The sequence below is a fragment of the Sinohyriopsis cumingii genome, chromosome 15 (assembly GCF_028554795.1).
Source record: "Sinohyriopsis cumingii isolate HCF-2022 chromosome 15, ASM2855479v2, whole genome shotgun sequence".
Classification (NCBI taxonomy): domain Eukaryota; kingdom Metazoa; phylum Mollusca; class Bivalvia; order Unionida; family Unionidae; genus Sinohyriopsis; species Sinohyriopsis cumingii.
In genome coordinates this window covers 50,615,154-50,631,600 of record NC_142975.1, presented here as the reverse complement: position 1 = coordinate 50,631,600, position 16,447 = coordinate 50,615,154, and the positions used below count along the sequence as shown (strand labels likewise).

General features: G+C 35.0%; 1 protein-coding gene across 2 annotated transcripts in view; it reads right to left on the bottom strand.

The window, feature by feature from the left end:
• The window catches only part of LOC149781783 (uncharacterized), a 143,611-nt gene extending 127,837 nt beyond the window's left edge, over nt 1–15,774 (bottom strand). For both annotated transcript variants that reach the window (XR_016414784.1, XM_089935943.1), the window contains exons 1-2: nt 14,942–15,774; nt 7,533–7,656 (exon numbers count right to left, since the gene is read on the bottom strand). The gene's annotated coding sequence lies outside the window, so the exon portion shown is untranslated. The remainder of the gene's footprint in view (nt 1–7,532; nt 7,657–14,941) is intronic.
• Between the last annotated feature and the right edge of the window lie 673 nt (nt 15,775–16,447).

The following is a 16,447-nucleotide window of genomic DNA, read 5'->3' as shown; positions in this document are numbered from 1 at the left end:
ACAATTATGAACTCCAAAATGCATATAACATAAATTGGACAATTATGAACTCCAAAACAAATATAACATAAATTGGACAATTATGAACTCCAAAACACATATAACATAAATTGGACAATTATGAACTCCAAAATGCATATAACCTAAACAGGACAATTATGAACTCCAAAATGCATATAACATAAATTGGACAATTATGAACTCCAAAATGCATATAACATAAATTGGATAATTATGAACTCCAAAATGCATATAACATAAATTGGATAATTATGAACACCAAAATGCATATAACATAAATTGGATAATTATGAACTCCAAAATGCATATAACATAAATTGGACAACTAGCAATATAAATGTACCACATATATTCATTTATGCATTAAGTAAAACTACAAACAACACAGACCCTGATCTGCCATCACAGAATGAACAGCAAATTAGGGTCTATGTTGTTTTTTCCATAAATTACTCTTAACAAAACTGCTTTATTCACCAAAGTTCTGAGTATATGCCATCTGCACTTATAAGTAAGTATACACAATAATTAAAGTGTACTATTGGGTTTTACAAGTACAGATGCAAAAGTGGATCCAGAAAGTGCTCAGAGATTTCAAACCCATATTCCAGTTAAAACAGTAAACTTTTAAGTTAACAAAAGTAGAAATAAAATCCCCTGATCAAAAGAAGATTACATTATTTCCAACATCCTTGCACCAAGCTATCTGCCAAGTTATCTGACATGAATGAGCAATAAATAATGGGTGTATTTTGTATAGCGGCAAAGAACAATCCAAGTCTTGCTGAGCAGAAAATAACCTGACTTGTACAAACGATCAAGGCACTCAACTTTTACTTATTTTATCACAGACAAAACTTTCTTGTGTGCTAAATAGGTCACATATGTAAAGAAAGTAGAAAGAATTCTTGGAATGTTTTCAGAAGACCTTCAAATTTAGTAAACATGTGATAAAAACTTCAATTACAATACCCATTGTAAATGAAACACAATGGCAAATATGGAACTTTAGATGCTTGAATTTTTAAAAAAAATTACAAAAATTTAAACCTCTTTTTCAACTGTCATATCTCTACTTGACACTCTCAGCATTAGGTAATAAATGCATCAACATTTTCTTCCATTTTATACATGTACTGTATATAATACATGTCTCCAACATCGGTTTTAAAAATTTCCATTTAAAGCATATAATTTGCATTTGAAATGTAATCACATTTATTCAGTATATTAAATTTAACCAAATCACTAATGTCCCTCAAACATTTTACTCAGTGTTGATCAGGTGCTAAATTCAAACATTTGACAATTTATTACATATACTTTTTTACTGCGTTAGACTGAAATTCAATGGATCATTATTCTTGTCAATAGGTTAAATAAGAGTCTCTCACAGTGTGCAACCGTCTACTTGGTAAACAAAATCTCTAGGAATTCAAGATAAGACCGTTTCTTTCTTTTATCTGTCAAGTTTTAAAACCATCTTGGACATTCTTCAGAGTTATCAAATTAGCTGCTGTGGTGCATGTACTAGATAACAGTATGGTGCCATTTTCATTTAGGACAAAGTGGACATCATTTAAAGTACTTTGGTGAAAACCACACGTCATAATGATGAGCCTTTCAGGGGAAGTAGTGACAATATGATTTTTAAAACAATTGTCATGGCAGTCATAGTGGACGTACGACTGGCACCATTTTCATTTAGGACAAAGTGGACATCATTTAAAGTACTTTGGTGAAAACCACACGTCATAATGATGAGCCTTTCAGGGGAAGTAGTGACAACATGATTTTTAAAACAATTGTCATGGTAGTCATAGTGGATGTACGACTGGCACCATTTTCATTTAGTAGCAACTAAGTATCACAAGAAGTGAAACCTCCATGTTGATACTGCCTTCCAATTCAAGACCAACCGATTGTATCACAAGAAGTGAAACCTCCATGTTGATACTGCCTTCCAATTCAAGACCAACCAACTGTATCATGAGAAGTGAAAACCCAATGATGATAATTAGCCACCCCTGTTGCAAGAAACTGAGATAATACTATGGCCAAGAGATGACTTTCCACTCAGGAGTAGCAATGACAAGAATTTCAAGATGGCTCAAGTGGGGGCCATTTTGGATGTCAGATCAGCACTATTTTCATTTAGGACCAACTGGACATCACAGGAAGTTTCTGATAAAACCATACACTAACATAACTTTCTGTTCACGTTGCATTGTGACAACAAGGTTTATTTCAGAAGACAGATCAAAATCATTTTTATTTAGTCCCACGTACATATCATAAGAAGTTTTTAGCAAAAACTCCACATTGATAGAAGTAGCAATAAAAAGATTTTCAAGCTGACCACTGTGGTGGCCATATTGAGTATCAGATCTGTACATTTTCATTTAGGACACTAGATATCATAAGATATTCAGTCTTTTAGTAAAACAAAACCATGTAAACATGACCACCCGTTCAGCAGGAGTAGATTTTTAAGATGGCTGTAAAGGTGACCATATAAAATGTGCGATTCACACCATTTTCATTTATGACCAACTAGATGTCATAAGAAGTCTTCCAGTGAAAATCCCATGTTGTTATGATTATCAATACAGGATGAATGGCTATAACAGGATATTCAAGACAGCTGCAGTGGTGGCCATACTGGACATCTGATCATCACCATTTCTTTTAGGACCAATCAAACATCATAATAAGTTTATTTTAGGGAAAACCCCATTTTCATATGATCATCCATTCAAAAGGAGTTGCATTAGCAAGAATTTCAAGATGGCTGCCATGGTGGCCATATTGGACCCAAGCTGCACCATTTAAATTTAGGACCAACTAGAAAATGGGATCAATGTGTGTGTAAAGTGTTATGGCAATCCTTTAAGTAGTTTAAAAGGTGTAGCAATAACAAGCTGATGGCAGATGGACAATGGACAATACACCATTTGAAAAGCTCTTCTGGTCTATGACCACTACAGCAAATAAATGTATATTCATCTATCCCACTTCAAATAAGCATCATCCCTTTTTTTTTGTTCATTGAAATGTAGAGTAAATAAATCCAGTAACTATCTTAATGCATACAACCCTTCAACCTCCAAAAATAGAAATAAATTATGAGAGCAAAATTTCTCCCCTCTACTGCCCCAAAAACTTACCTCAATGCATAAATTAACCAGCTGGATGGACAGGGAAAACCACATGCAACATAGGGCATATAAAAACCAATGGCTGAAAGGCCTCACCTCCAGACAGTCTTGTAGATATGAAAAGCTAACTTGATATCAGGTTGCTCAATGTCCATGTAGATGCTGATGATAATGCATAACGTATGCAGGTGACTTAACCTTAGGCTATCAAATCAGTGAACTACAGGTAATGATTTGTCTGTTGGAAAGTGGCCCAAGTGAACCTGAAACAGGTGTGCCAAGGTGTGATCCCTGAGGCAGCCACACAATTTCAAAGACACTCACGGATGGATCACCATCAGCTCTCCTTCTTGACATGCCAATGTGTAAATTAATGAATAAGTTACACCTACAATTAGTTTATTAAAAATGACCACATTACCTTAATAGCCTGAAGGTTACTTAGTTACACCTATCCTTCTTTATAGAACTGGGACTATAATTTAATGGTTTACAGCCAATCAGAATAGAACTAGGACTATAATTTAATGGTTTACAGCCAATCAGAATAGAACTAGGACTATCATTTAATGGTTTACAGCCAATCAGAATAGAACTAGGACTATAATTTAATGGTTTACAACCAATCAGAAACTTTGCCTGGGCCTGACTTAATCTAACCTAACTCTGTTATCTTATGCTCCAAGTATGTACAAGCATGACACAAAAATAAGAGGATGCTTAATACACAGGGACAATGTGACTCATTCAAGTGAGGGGCCCCGAGTGGCCGAGTGGTCTAAAGTGCTCTTCGTTACAGATCACTGATATCTTACCTCTGTCTGCGGCGGTTCGAGTCTAAGATTCAGCCAATGTGGGCATGTGAGAAAGCTTGCCAGTAGCTTCTCGTGGGTCGGTGGTTCTTTCCGGGGTTTTCCAGGTTCTTCCTCCACCATTAATACTGGCCGCCATGTATAGCCTATCGTGCTGAAAAATGGCGTTAAACCCCACAACAACAACAACAACAACAACATTCAAGTGATGTATGTATGTATGTATGTGTGTGTGTGTGTGTGTGTGTATATATATATATCTATATATATATCTCTGTGTGTGTATGTGTATATATATGACAGAACCATGACATCAAACTAATAGATCAAACCAATTCATTTACAAATTATGATCAGAGACTGACTTCGAAACCAGCAGATTTTTATACTGAGATAAACCGTATGTTTTTTAAGGGGACTGAAAAGAAAACAAGCGAATTCTTGGACATATGGAATCTATTCTCTATAATAAAACATAAAGTTTTGAACCTATAATAATGAATAAATTCCAGTCAGTTTATTGTCAATTAAGTGCGAAAGGAAAATTGCATACCTCATAGTTTACTGCTGAGACTTCTTTTATAAAGTCAGCCATCATTTTTATTTTCTTTCTGAAGATCACTGTGATTATTAATGAATTTCATTGTTTTTATTAAGTTTCAAACTGAACACTGGCTCCCAATAGTTACCTGGTCCAAATTGTCCCCCTGAATCACTTTCCTAAGAATGAAGAATGGTGAATGTACTCTCTGCATCAGCATTTGTGGCAATGACAAAACAACCATTCTTAGTCTGTAAAGTTCAAATTTCATATTTCATCCAGCTGACTGCTCTTCATTACTCCTCCAATCTACACTGACCCCACGAAAATTGTTCCTGAGTTCAGAAGTATTTCTGAGTCTCATATTTCTATGTCATGAATTGAATTAAAAAAATATATTATCTTCCCTTCAATGAGCCTCAAGAAATACCTTAAATAATGCCATGATGATTAAACAATACCAGAACTCAAAATACTAACTCCAGTGTTTCCATGTCATCTCACCTCCATCAAAGGTGGGCTTGTTTTTTTATCCAAAAACACAAAAGCCATCATGGATCAACTTGGAATCCTTTATTATTTTCGAGCAATATCAAGATGTTCAGCAATTTCACACTGCCTTCATCAGCAACTACTGTAGATCACATGATTTATAATGGTCACCTCCTACAAGATGACTTGTAGATGGGTGGTAATTCAAACCCATTGTCCCTCTTTAGTGTTGGCTTCTGCTGTCATATTTCAATTGCCTCTTTCACCTTCCTTTTTCTTGTGTTGTCCTCAGATGTGATGACCTTGGTCTGACTGGGAATGATGGAATGTCCCTTTTTCCTACAAAGTTCATGTATTACAGATGACTCTCTCTACTGATATTTCTATCACTCTTCCTGTCTCACCAATATAGTCATTCTCACAACCACTATGATTAATATGATAAAACCACACCATATTTTTTTCAAATTTTCTGTTTTGTCCCTCACATATATAAGTTGGTCTGTTAAAGAAATTTAAGTTTAATATATATATTAATTCCAACTCATCTGAATACAGTCTAGCTTGGACTTCTGATGAACTGCAGATGTATGGCATACAGATATTGGTTTTATTTGGCCACCACCAGTTTTATTTCATATTGTTTTCTTCTTCTCTGGGAGTTTGAAAAGCCACCCTGGATAGCCATTTACCCATAATGCAGCTTTCACATGCTCCAGATCTTCAGTTTGATCCCTCTAAGAGTAACCTCTGTGCAATAAAGATCTCACTACTCTGCAGACCTCTTGAAACAGTGTTCCAGATGGTGATTGGAAAAAAGCTATCATGCTGCTCAGTGTGGGTTGGTTTTCTTTACACAGTGACTTGGGTTGATCCATCATCATTTATTTGTATACACATGTACAAGAATTGTAGTTTGCAACTTTCTTCTGGTTGAACTGAAGGGAACTGAATATGTGGAGCAATGAAGTTGTGATGATCTGAGAACACCTGCACATGGTGTTCATTTAGTTCAATCACAGTATCATCCACATATCTGAACACTGAAAGTAGGTTCCTGACTTATTCCAAGGGCTTCTTCAAAACAAAAGCTCCATGTATAAATTGGCAACTGTTGGTTACAGACTGCTCCCTTTCTCTGTTGGTAAAATTGCCCTCTGTAGATAAAATATGTGATGTACAGTCTCAGTAAGGTGCAGATATGTTCAATAAGGAGGTTACATCTATTCCGAGTATTGTCTCCTTCTAATTTTTTTCTGACCATTATAAGTCATGTGATCAACAGTATTTACTGATGAAGGCAGTGTGATGTATAAGCTGAACATTTGGAACTCTATGATATTTATAAGGGAAAATTATAATAATCTTGAATAATCATGAGCAAGGAGGCAACTTTTCTGTTGTACCTGACATTAAATATTTCACATTTGTCCATAACCATTCAATATTACAACAGTAATTATAAGGTAATCAATTAACAGCTAGTTGTGTACACATGTTAGCCTTCTTAATGTGATTACTCAGCCACACATCACTGCACCTGTATAACATTTCCAGACCCCAGTAAACTGGTTCCCACTGGTTTCTGTAATGTGGGGATAGAACAAGTAAAAATTCTGCTCCTTTTTATTTTAAAATCTCTTGTTTTTCAAAATGCAGTATAAGAAAAACTGTCCAAACCCTTTCAAGTGATAAAGGTCACTATTTTCAGTGGATGACAGCAACAAATATACACTTAAAAAGACACAAAGATATAAACAAAATATCTATTTACATACTGTTTTGTTATGGGGATACCAAAATCAAAGAATCTAATACTATTATATCCAAAAAAATTAGAAAAATATACTTTGAACTATTTACATCGAAATACCTGATTTGCCAATTTAAATTGGAGTACCTAATTTGCCCAAATGTAAAATGGATCCACCCTGACTTCACCACCAAAATAATGCAATTAAAATCACAAAGGTCTGAGTCAAAAATAAATTATGCAATAAGAAAGTAAAAATCAAACTTGATCCTAATAATACCACATCATAACAAATATGTTTTCAAATCTAAGATGTCCTTAAAATGTTCACTGAGCTCCGACAAAACAAGGAAACAGTTCTGTGTCAAACTAGGGCCATTGCCAGAATAAATTCTGATGGAAAATGGGAAATAACATACTTAACTGGGGTCTTCATAGTGCAAAACCTCATAACAAATTTTATATCATTCCATGAAATCCTTCAAAAGTTCATAAGCGGAAACAAATTTTGTACAGGACACATTACCTGAGTACATAATATGAAGTGCCATTACATAATGCTACATGACAGAGACAAGACGAATGGACATGGGTTACACTTATGCCCTCTCCACACATCATGGGTCATAAATACTGACAAAAGACTGGATATCAAAAACCTTTTACAAATATAACATGGTTGATTTTCTTCAGCTGAAAAAGTATTTGATGAATATATTGCTTCAATATATGAAAACTGTAAAGTTACACTGTACCTGTTGTTTGCTTTTAGCACTCCCATGTGCCTTCACAATTTTCTGATGCCCTGTTACAATATGCAGCAATTCCTATGTAGTTCTTGGTTCTTGATCAAAACCAGGTACGATTCCATGATAATGTCTGGAGAGAACAAAAAAAGAAAAAAAAATATAATATATAAGTAATATATATATATATATATATATATATATATATATATATATATATATATATATATATATATATATATATATATACATGTATATATATATATATAATAGGCTACATTCTGCATCATCAAGTTCTCTGCACTAAAGAAAAAAATCTATATCCTTCTTGTTTTACAGAGTATATCATGTTAAAACCATAGTGAGATGGGTTAACATCAAAGGTGACAATAAATTAAAAATGGCAACAAGGCAACAATAACAATGAGTTAGAATAAGAATCTAAAATAAACATCAGATTACACTGCAATCTGTAATGAGTAGTCTTAGCTTATTCCACACTTTGAACTGGAGTTGAAGAGTGATGGTGGCATAGGAGTCATAGTCAGAACTCACAATGAAAAGAATGCAGATCTGAATCCTACATTAAGATCAACCTGGCATGGCTAACATGGTGATAAGTTACAGATCTGAATCCAACATTAAGATCAACCTGGATTGGATGGCACGGTGTTAAGTTACTGATCTGAATTCAACATTAAGATCAACCTGGATTGGATGGCATAGTGTTAAGTTACTGATCTGAATTCAAAATTAAGATCAACCTTGGTTAGCTGGCATGGTGATAAGTTACTGATCTGAATCCTATATTAAGATCAACATATGTGGGCTGGCATGGTGAGAAATAACTGATCTGACTCCAACATTAAGATCAACCTGGGATGGCTAGCATAGTGATAAGTAACCAATCTGACTCCAATATTAAGATCAACTTGGGTTGGCTAGCAAGGTCATAAGTTACCATTATGAATCCTACATTAAGATCAACCTGGGTGGCTGGCATGGTGAGAAGTTACAGATCTGAATCGAAGTTACAGATCTGAATCCAACATTAAGATCAACCTGGGTTGGCTACCATGGTGATAAGTTATCAATATGAATCCTACATTAAGATCAACCTGGGTGGCTGGCATGGTGAGAAGTTACAGATCTGAATCCAACATTAAGACCAACCTGGGTTGGCTACCATGGTGATAAGTTACTGATCTTACTCCAACATTAAAATCAACCTGGGTTGGCTAACATGGTGATAAGTTACTGATCTGACTCCAACATTAAAATCAACCTGGGTTGGCTAACATGGTGAGAAGTTACTGATCTGACTCCAACATTAAGATCAACCTGGGTTGGCTACCATGATGATAAGTTACTGATCTGACTCCAACATTAAGATCAACCTGGGTTGGCTACCATGATCATAAGTTACTTATCGGAATCCTACATTAAGGTCAACCTTGGTTGCATAGCACTGATAAGGTACTTTACTCCCACTTCCCCAGCACTACATAACCTATTTGTGTTGTTGTGCCACAAAACGCCAAATCAACAAAAAGCTGAGCAAAGTAGCATGTTGTACAAATTTGTCATTTTTGTTACAATCTTAATGCCTTTTTTATGTTCTACAAAATACGGAGTTGACAACAACAAAACAATGGCAGCAATAATAATGATAATAATTTTGTCAATTTTCTCTGTGTCTATTACTTTCATATATCCCCCTAAAAAGCTATCTATATTTATAAATCAGAGATTCAAAACTCAACATATACAGCTATATTTATATAAACTTAAATCTCAAATAAATTTCCTAGTTTCCTGATCCAGCTCCTAATGTAACATTCTGCATGTACATCAATACTCTATGCTGTGGTTACCTCATATGCTACAATATTACCTGGTAACCTGTAATGTTAAAAACAGACAGATTACTCCACTGACTCATCCAGTGCCACAGCAGCAAGAGTCTGCAAGCAGTCAAAACCAATTCCTGCAAGTATGCAGTCTGTAGCTTTTACTACCCAACAGGATCATAATATACCTGGACTTGGCAGTGACTTTGAATGTTATTTTTTTTTAAACTTTCTTCTGGGGTGCAGAGTTTTGTATACATAGTCTAGTTGCTGGTATACATGGTGTAGATACTTGACCAGTGGTAGCACACTATCATTAAAACACAGATCTCTGAAAAACTGCTTTTAGCAGTTAACAAATGTAGATTCATCCATGCCTAGATGGTGGTTGATACAGCCTTGTGTTTCTAAAGTGCTACATTTCCACTAATTCAATTTTATATAAGTAGCATCATTTCATAATTAAGCTACAGGACAAAAACAAAATCAATCAATCAATCAATAAAGCTTTGCCTACGAAATAAAAGTTGTGAAGAATTGTCGTTGTATCCAACAAAATCAATTTAATAACACTGAAAACATGTATAATAACAGGGGTCTTTACTTTCCAAATTATGTTGAGGTAATTTTTCATCCACTCTAATTTGTAGTATATATATAATTAATCCATAAAAAGAAATTTCATGGAATTATACAGGAGGCCTGTTTCCCTGTGTTTGGGGCATATGATATCCCTCCCTCCCCATGTTTGGGACATATGATATCCATCCCTCTCCATACTTGGGACGTGTGATATCCATCCATCCCCATGTCTGGGGCACATGATATCCATCCCTCCCCATGTTTGGGACGCATGATATCCATCACTACCCATGTCTGGTATGCATGATATCCATTCCTCCTCATGCTGGGACATATGATATCCAAAACAAGGATGTACGATATCCTGCCCTCCCCGTGTTTGGGATGCATGAGATCCATCACTGCTAGTGTTTGGGACATATGACATCCCTCCCAGTGTTTGGAATGTATGATATCCATCTCTCCCCGTGACCAGGACATATGATATCCCTCCCTCCCCATGTTTGGGATGTATGTCCCTCCCTGTGTTCGGGATGTATGATATCCATCACTCCCCATGTTTGGGACGTATGTCAGTCCCTGTGTTTGGGGCATATGATATCCCTCCCTCCCCATGTTTGGGACTGATGATAATCCAGTATAATTTGAACCAAAACCTTTACCTAGATTTTTAATGACACTGACCTTACAAGAAGGTTGGAAGGAGATATGAATGCATGACTGGAAAAGGGCATAGCTCCCTGATTTTACAGTCCAAGCATGATATTCTATAGCGATGCTCTGGGACCTATTACCATCCATCCATTGATGGGCCATGGATGGATGGATTTTAGATATATGTAGAAAGCGTTTTGTAACACTGCATTTATTAATATTAAATAGAAATTGTATCAAACATATATATTTTACCAAACATAACATGTAAATTTAATTTTATTCTTTAATTCTGAACTATATGCAATTTTCTAAATGGTTGCAGAATCCATAGACAATTGATCTTAGAATTATTTTGTGAATGATGTGATTTAATTATCCCAGCATGTGAAACCAAATCAGCATAAAGTACAAAACTGTACAATAGACTTTGGGGGGGGGGGTGTTACGTTACTTTCTGCACTTTTTTGGGTATACCATATACATACTGTATGTGCAAAACACAGATGTACCCGCACACATTATATACACAGATATTCTGTGCTATACTAGATTGGAAGATCCGGGTCTACAGCATGTGTTGTTTTTTTAAAAAATTATATATAAAATTAACTGATAGACCCTGAATGATCTGCCTGGACATAACAGAAGAGTTGAACTAAATAAATCATAAATACACTGTGATAAAGTAAGGCCCAAAAAATATGTTTCCTACTGTGCTTGTTTTAAAATTAGGGTAGATAGAATTTGTTTTCTCCACATTATATATATATATATATATATATATATATATATATATATATATATATATATATATATATATATATATATCAATTTCGGGACTTTTCAATTGATTTCTCTTTTTACCCTGGGGGAAAAAATTGCCAGGGTCAGTAATAAAAAAACAGGGACTATTTGGCAACTGGAAACACACATATTTTGTTTTTGACAAATCAGTTTCAATGCCTGCCAAAAAATGTGGTTTAACATTCTTATGATATTACTTTAAAACAGTGAAATGTCTGAATGGCAGGAATTTTACATTACAAGATGTGTTTGATCTAATTGAAAACAACTATTAGGCATTTCCTGACATGCCAATACATCATGTAATGTGTAAAACCATGTACCATGCTTGAAACAACAATAAAATGTTATAGGTACAAACAGAACAATCAATATTTGAAATTGAATATGATGCTGTGCACTTGGTCAATAAAATCACAGTTGTGGAATTGAGGCATTCAAACGAAATACCTGTTTTGAATTCAATGTCTGTGCTTCATAAATTGCAACTAAATCAAAGTATAAAAACAAACTTATACATACTCACATATAAATTTAGTCCAAATCAAACTGCACAGACCCAGATCTGCCATCACATAATGCACCAGCAGATCTAAGCCAGTGCAGCTTGTTAGAAGGAATCAAAAGAACAAACAACACAGACCCTGATCTACTAGTTCATCATGCAGTGACAGATCAGGGTCTATGCTGTCTGCAGATGGACTTTACTTAAAAGCAAGTGCATACTGTAGCTTACACACCTGGTCAAAACTGCCAGATTTACAGGTGTATTTTACAAATAAAACTTGCAACTGGCACATACTGGACATGGGTCAATACTGTATGCCTGACGTAATTTGTAAAACAATCCCTTTCACCAACAATTTTGGCACAATGGGTTACTTTTTGTTTAGGCATTACATTTTCAATTCACTTTCAATATTACAACAATAGATAAAGATATGGAATGGGGACTGCAATGGAGATCTAGGTCTTGAAATTGGTGGATAATGAAGTCTTCTTGCCTTGGAAATATGTAAATGTATCATATTTTAAAGATACATTGTTAGAAAGACTGCTGCCTATCGTTAGCCATTTAGGAAACTGTGTGTTGTGAAACCTATTTATGTTCAACAAAATGGCAAAAGTTGAATTCATTTGCTGAAAAAATATTTCTTCAAAAAAATGAGAAAGAAAAATTGCTTATTATCATTTTTACAACTTCACAATTTCCACAAATTTATAAAATCTAGTTGACAATAAGCAACTTCCATGGTACCCAGGTTCTATTCTAGAAATAAATATTATGAAAGGAAATTTCATTCTTCAGAAAAAAGGGGAAGAAAATTATAAATACATGAGTAAACAGATGAAACAAGAGGTAGGAAATGATGAGTGATTGTTGCATTGCTGGCCGATTATTGAGTGAGATATTGTAGAAATCAGCATCGATCTCAAAATCACTTTATCAAGAATAGACCCTGAAAATTTAATGATAAGAAATTATTAGACTACTGTAAATAATATTAATGAATGGATTGCAACATTTCTGGCAGATTTGTATATAATTTAGCACTGTTCACAACTGAAGAAAAACCATATTAATGTTAATGTAAATACAGTCTTCATTAATACATCTATGTAAAAAAGAAATCATTGAAACATTGAAACACAAGCTAAATCACTACTGGGACTTCAGGAAAGTGGTCTCTTTAGCGGTGTGGCCCCAATAGTAGTATTCAGCTGTGTGTGTGTGTGTGTTCTGATACAAATAGACGGGCATGTATACATAGGATTTTATTACAGTTTAATATTTGAGAAAATTTGTTCAGTTAGACCTGACATCAATTTTATTTCATTCTTCAATTCTAAAATAGCTGTGATTTTCTTAAAAGTCTGTTGCATAGACAATTGATCACGGAATTGTTCCGCAAACTATGGGATTCAATTATCCAAGCTTCTGTACTGCAAGTAGTAACATCAACTGCTTGCAAATATAAGTAGTGTTACTAATGACTGACAAGGGTTATTGCTTTAAGGTCATCATCGTTGGGTGAGCATCACTTGTGTTGTAAAACATTACATCATGACTGACTGAATAACCATTTCTGGTTGCATTGGTGGGGAATAAAATTTATTGGATTCATCGAATGGGTCAGGATTTACTGGTCATAATCTATATATCAAGTTCACCTTCACTTTCGTGCTTTTAAACTTGTGATTACTAAAGAAATAAAAATGCTTCAAAACTAAATTATTATCACTATAGCCACTAGTGTGGTGGTTATTAGGGTGGGAATACTGTACCATTTGATAATGATTTTCTATCGTTATAGCCACTAGTGTGATGGTCATTAGGACAGGATTACTGCATTATTTTATAATAATTTTCAATCCTTACAGCCAGTAGCACATTGGTCATTAGACCAGAAGTATGTATTATGTGATAATCATTTTCAATCACCACATGGGACTACTGTATCATGCGGGATTCTTGTATCATGTGATAATTTTCAATCACCACATGGGACTACTGTATCATGTGCAGGACCCGCACTAGGGCAAGGCGAAACGAGGCAACCGCCTTGGACCTGGTGCTTTCAGGAAATCAACTCCACAATGCAATTCTTTTGCTTGGGGCCATGCTAACTGCTTGCTGCCTTGGGCCCTGCACATCCTAGGGCTGGGCCTGATCATGTGCGACTCCTGTATCATGTGATAATAATTTTCAGTCACTATATGGGACTACTGTATCATGTGGGATTCCTGTATCAGGTGATGATGGTTCTCAATCACTACATGGGACTATTGTATCGTGTGGGATTCCTGAATCATGTGATAATAATTTTCAATCACTACATGTATAGCCACTAGCAGTGTTCATTAGGTCAGGACTGCTCTATCATGTGATAATTTTAAATCCCTATAGTCACTAACATGGTGGTCATTAGACTGTGATTACTGTATTATGTGATGACATTTTTGTATCAGTATAGAAACTAACATGGTGGTCATTAGGCTGGAATTATTGTATTATGTGATGACATTTTTGTATCAGTATAGAAACTAACATGGTGGTCATTAGGCTGGAATTATTGTATTATGTGATGACATTTTTGTATCAGTATAGAAACTAACATGGTGGTCATTAGGCTGGAATTATTGTATTATGTGATAATGTAAAATCAGACTCGTATTAAAGGAAGAATTTTTTTTTTTTAAAGGAACATTAGTAAAATGTACAATACACAATTGTGGATCACAAGCACAATTAAACCTCCCAATCTTCTAAACATTAATGAACAATATTCATAAAAAGTTACCTGTTTACGTGTATGGTTTAGATCTATTCAATCAATCCTAAAAGTCATATGTAAGTAAATTTGTACACGAAATGTATATACCTTTACACTAAATACCTTTCGTATCTTGTCTTTTTATGAGAAAATTGGTTCTATTGTCTGTTGATCACTTGAATCACAAGCTGCATCAGCGATTTATATGCTGTGTATAACATACATAAACATTTCAACAATCTATACTTACATTTACATAGCTATTGTAATCCCATTCTCTCTGGATTAAATAAAACGCATCACGTTTTCCTCTGTTCACCTTTCCCAACATTTATATTTTGCATCAAGTACAGTCCCTTAAGGTGACAGGGATATTTTTTGAGTTGTATGCAGAATAAAAGTGAACACTGATATAATTCATAAATTACAGGTATCAAGGTGTCATTTTCATGTATCGGGTTCCAATTCAATCTCATGAAAACGTCGTAAACAAACCACAGCTATGAATAAGCCATCAACAAAATCCTTTCACCACAGGTAAATTATGTTCGGTACGTCCATCATGTATTCAGCTGATCAAAGGAATGGTAAGTACATCCGTAAACAAAACGTCTTGTTTACTTATAGAACGGTAAAAATAAAACACATATATAATCTCAACACGATCTTTAGCAATGCATAATGATCACTGCGACGTTATTACTTAACATAAATTGTCTGATCTCGTCTTTTGACCGTGGCGTAGATTGAATGGCATCACACTGACAACAGTGGTATACTGGGTCCAAAAAAACAAAATAACTCAATTGCTTTAGGAACAATCATCTATGTATCTTGCGACCCTGTCCTCTTAAACTGACAGATTAAGTTCATATACGTATAACTCAACCCGTCATGCAGAGGGGGGAGAGAGAGAAACTCCAGGAATGCAGTTAGTACAATCTTGGCGGTGATCTATCTTCTTTCGCCTGTCAGTCTGATCGCTGAATGTGTGTTAGCTGTATATACCAACAACAGCCCTCCCTTCTCTGATAGATACATAGATAGCACCTACTTCTACCTACCGTGTGCGATTTTTCTAAAAGCCATACCTGTAAAACTGAGTATAGCCTGTTCCATTTATCACCATTACTTCATCTGATTCCTGCAGGGTGTTAGTGCTAATGTAGCATTGATTATAGTTTGTTCTCCCGAGCATGGCATGGACAATACAGTGCTTACATAGAGGAACACAAAACTCTGTGTGTGTGTGTGTGTGTGTGTGTGTGTGCGCGCGCGTGTGTGTGAATTGATTTTGAACTAGTGATATCATAGAGAACACAAAACTGTGTGTGTGCGTGTGCTTTGATTTTGAAATAGTGCTATCATAGAGAACACAAAAATGTGTGTGCGTGTGATTGTCTTGATTTTGAAATGCCCTAATGCTTAGTAGCCTAATTCCTAAACGAAATTGCACAAATGTGCTCATGTTATTTTATCATGTAAAGACACATCCGACAAATTTATTGTATGCCTTTGTCTCTGAAACAATTTTTTCTTTTCTTTCAGAAAACAAAATAAGCGTAGACGAACTCAGGACCGGTCATTTGTTAACTGTTAAAAACAGTTTTTCAGAGATATGTGTTTTAATGATAGTGTGCAAACAATTATTTAAAATATAAAGTTCAGTCATCAGTTGTCTTGAAACAAACTATTCTTGGTCGAATTTATAGAAGAAGAAAATAGCCCATTATACCTACAATATTATTTGAAAACA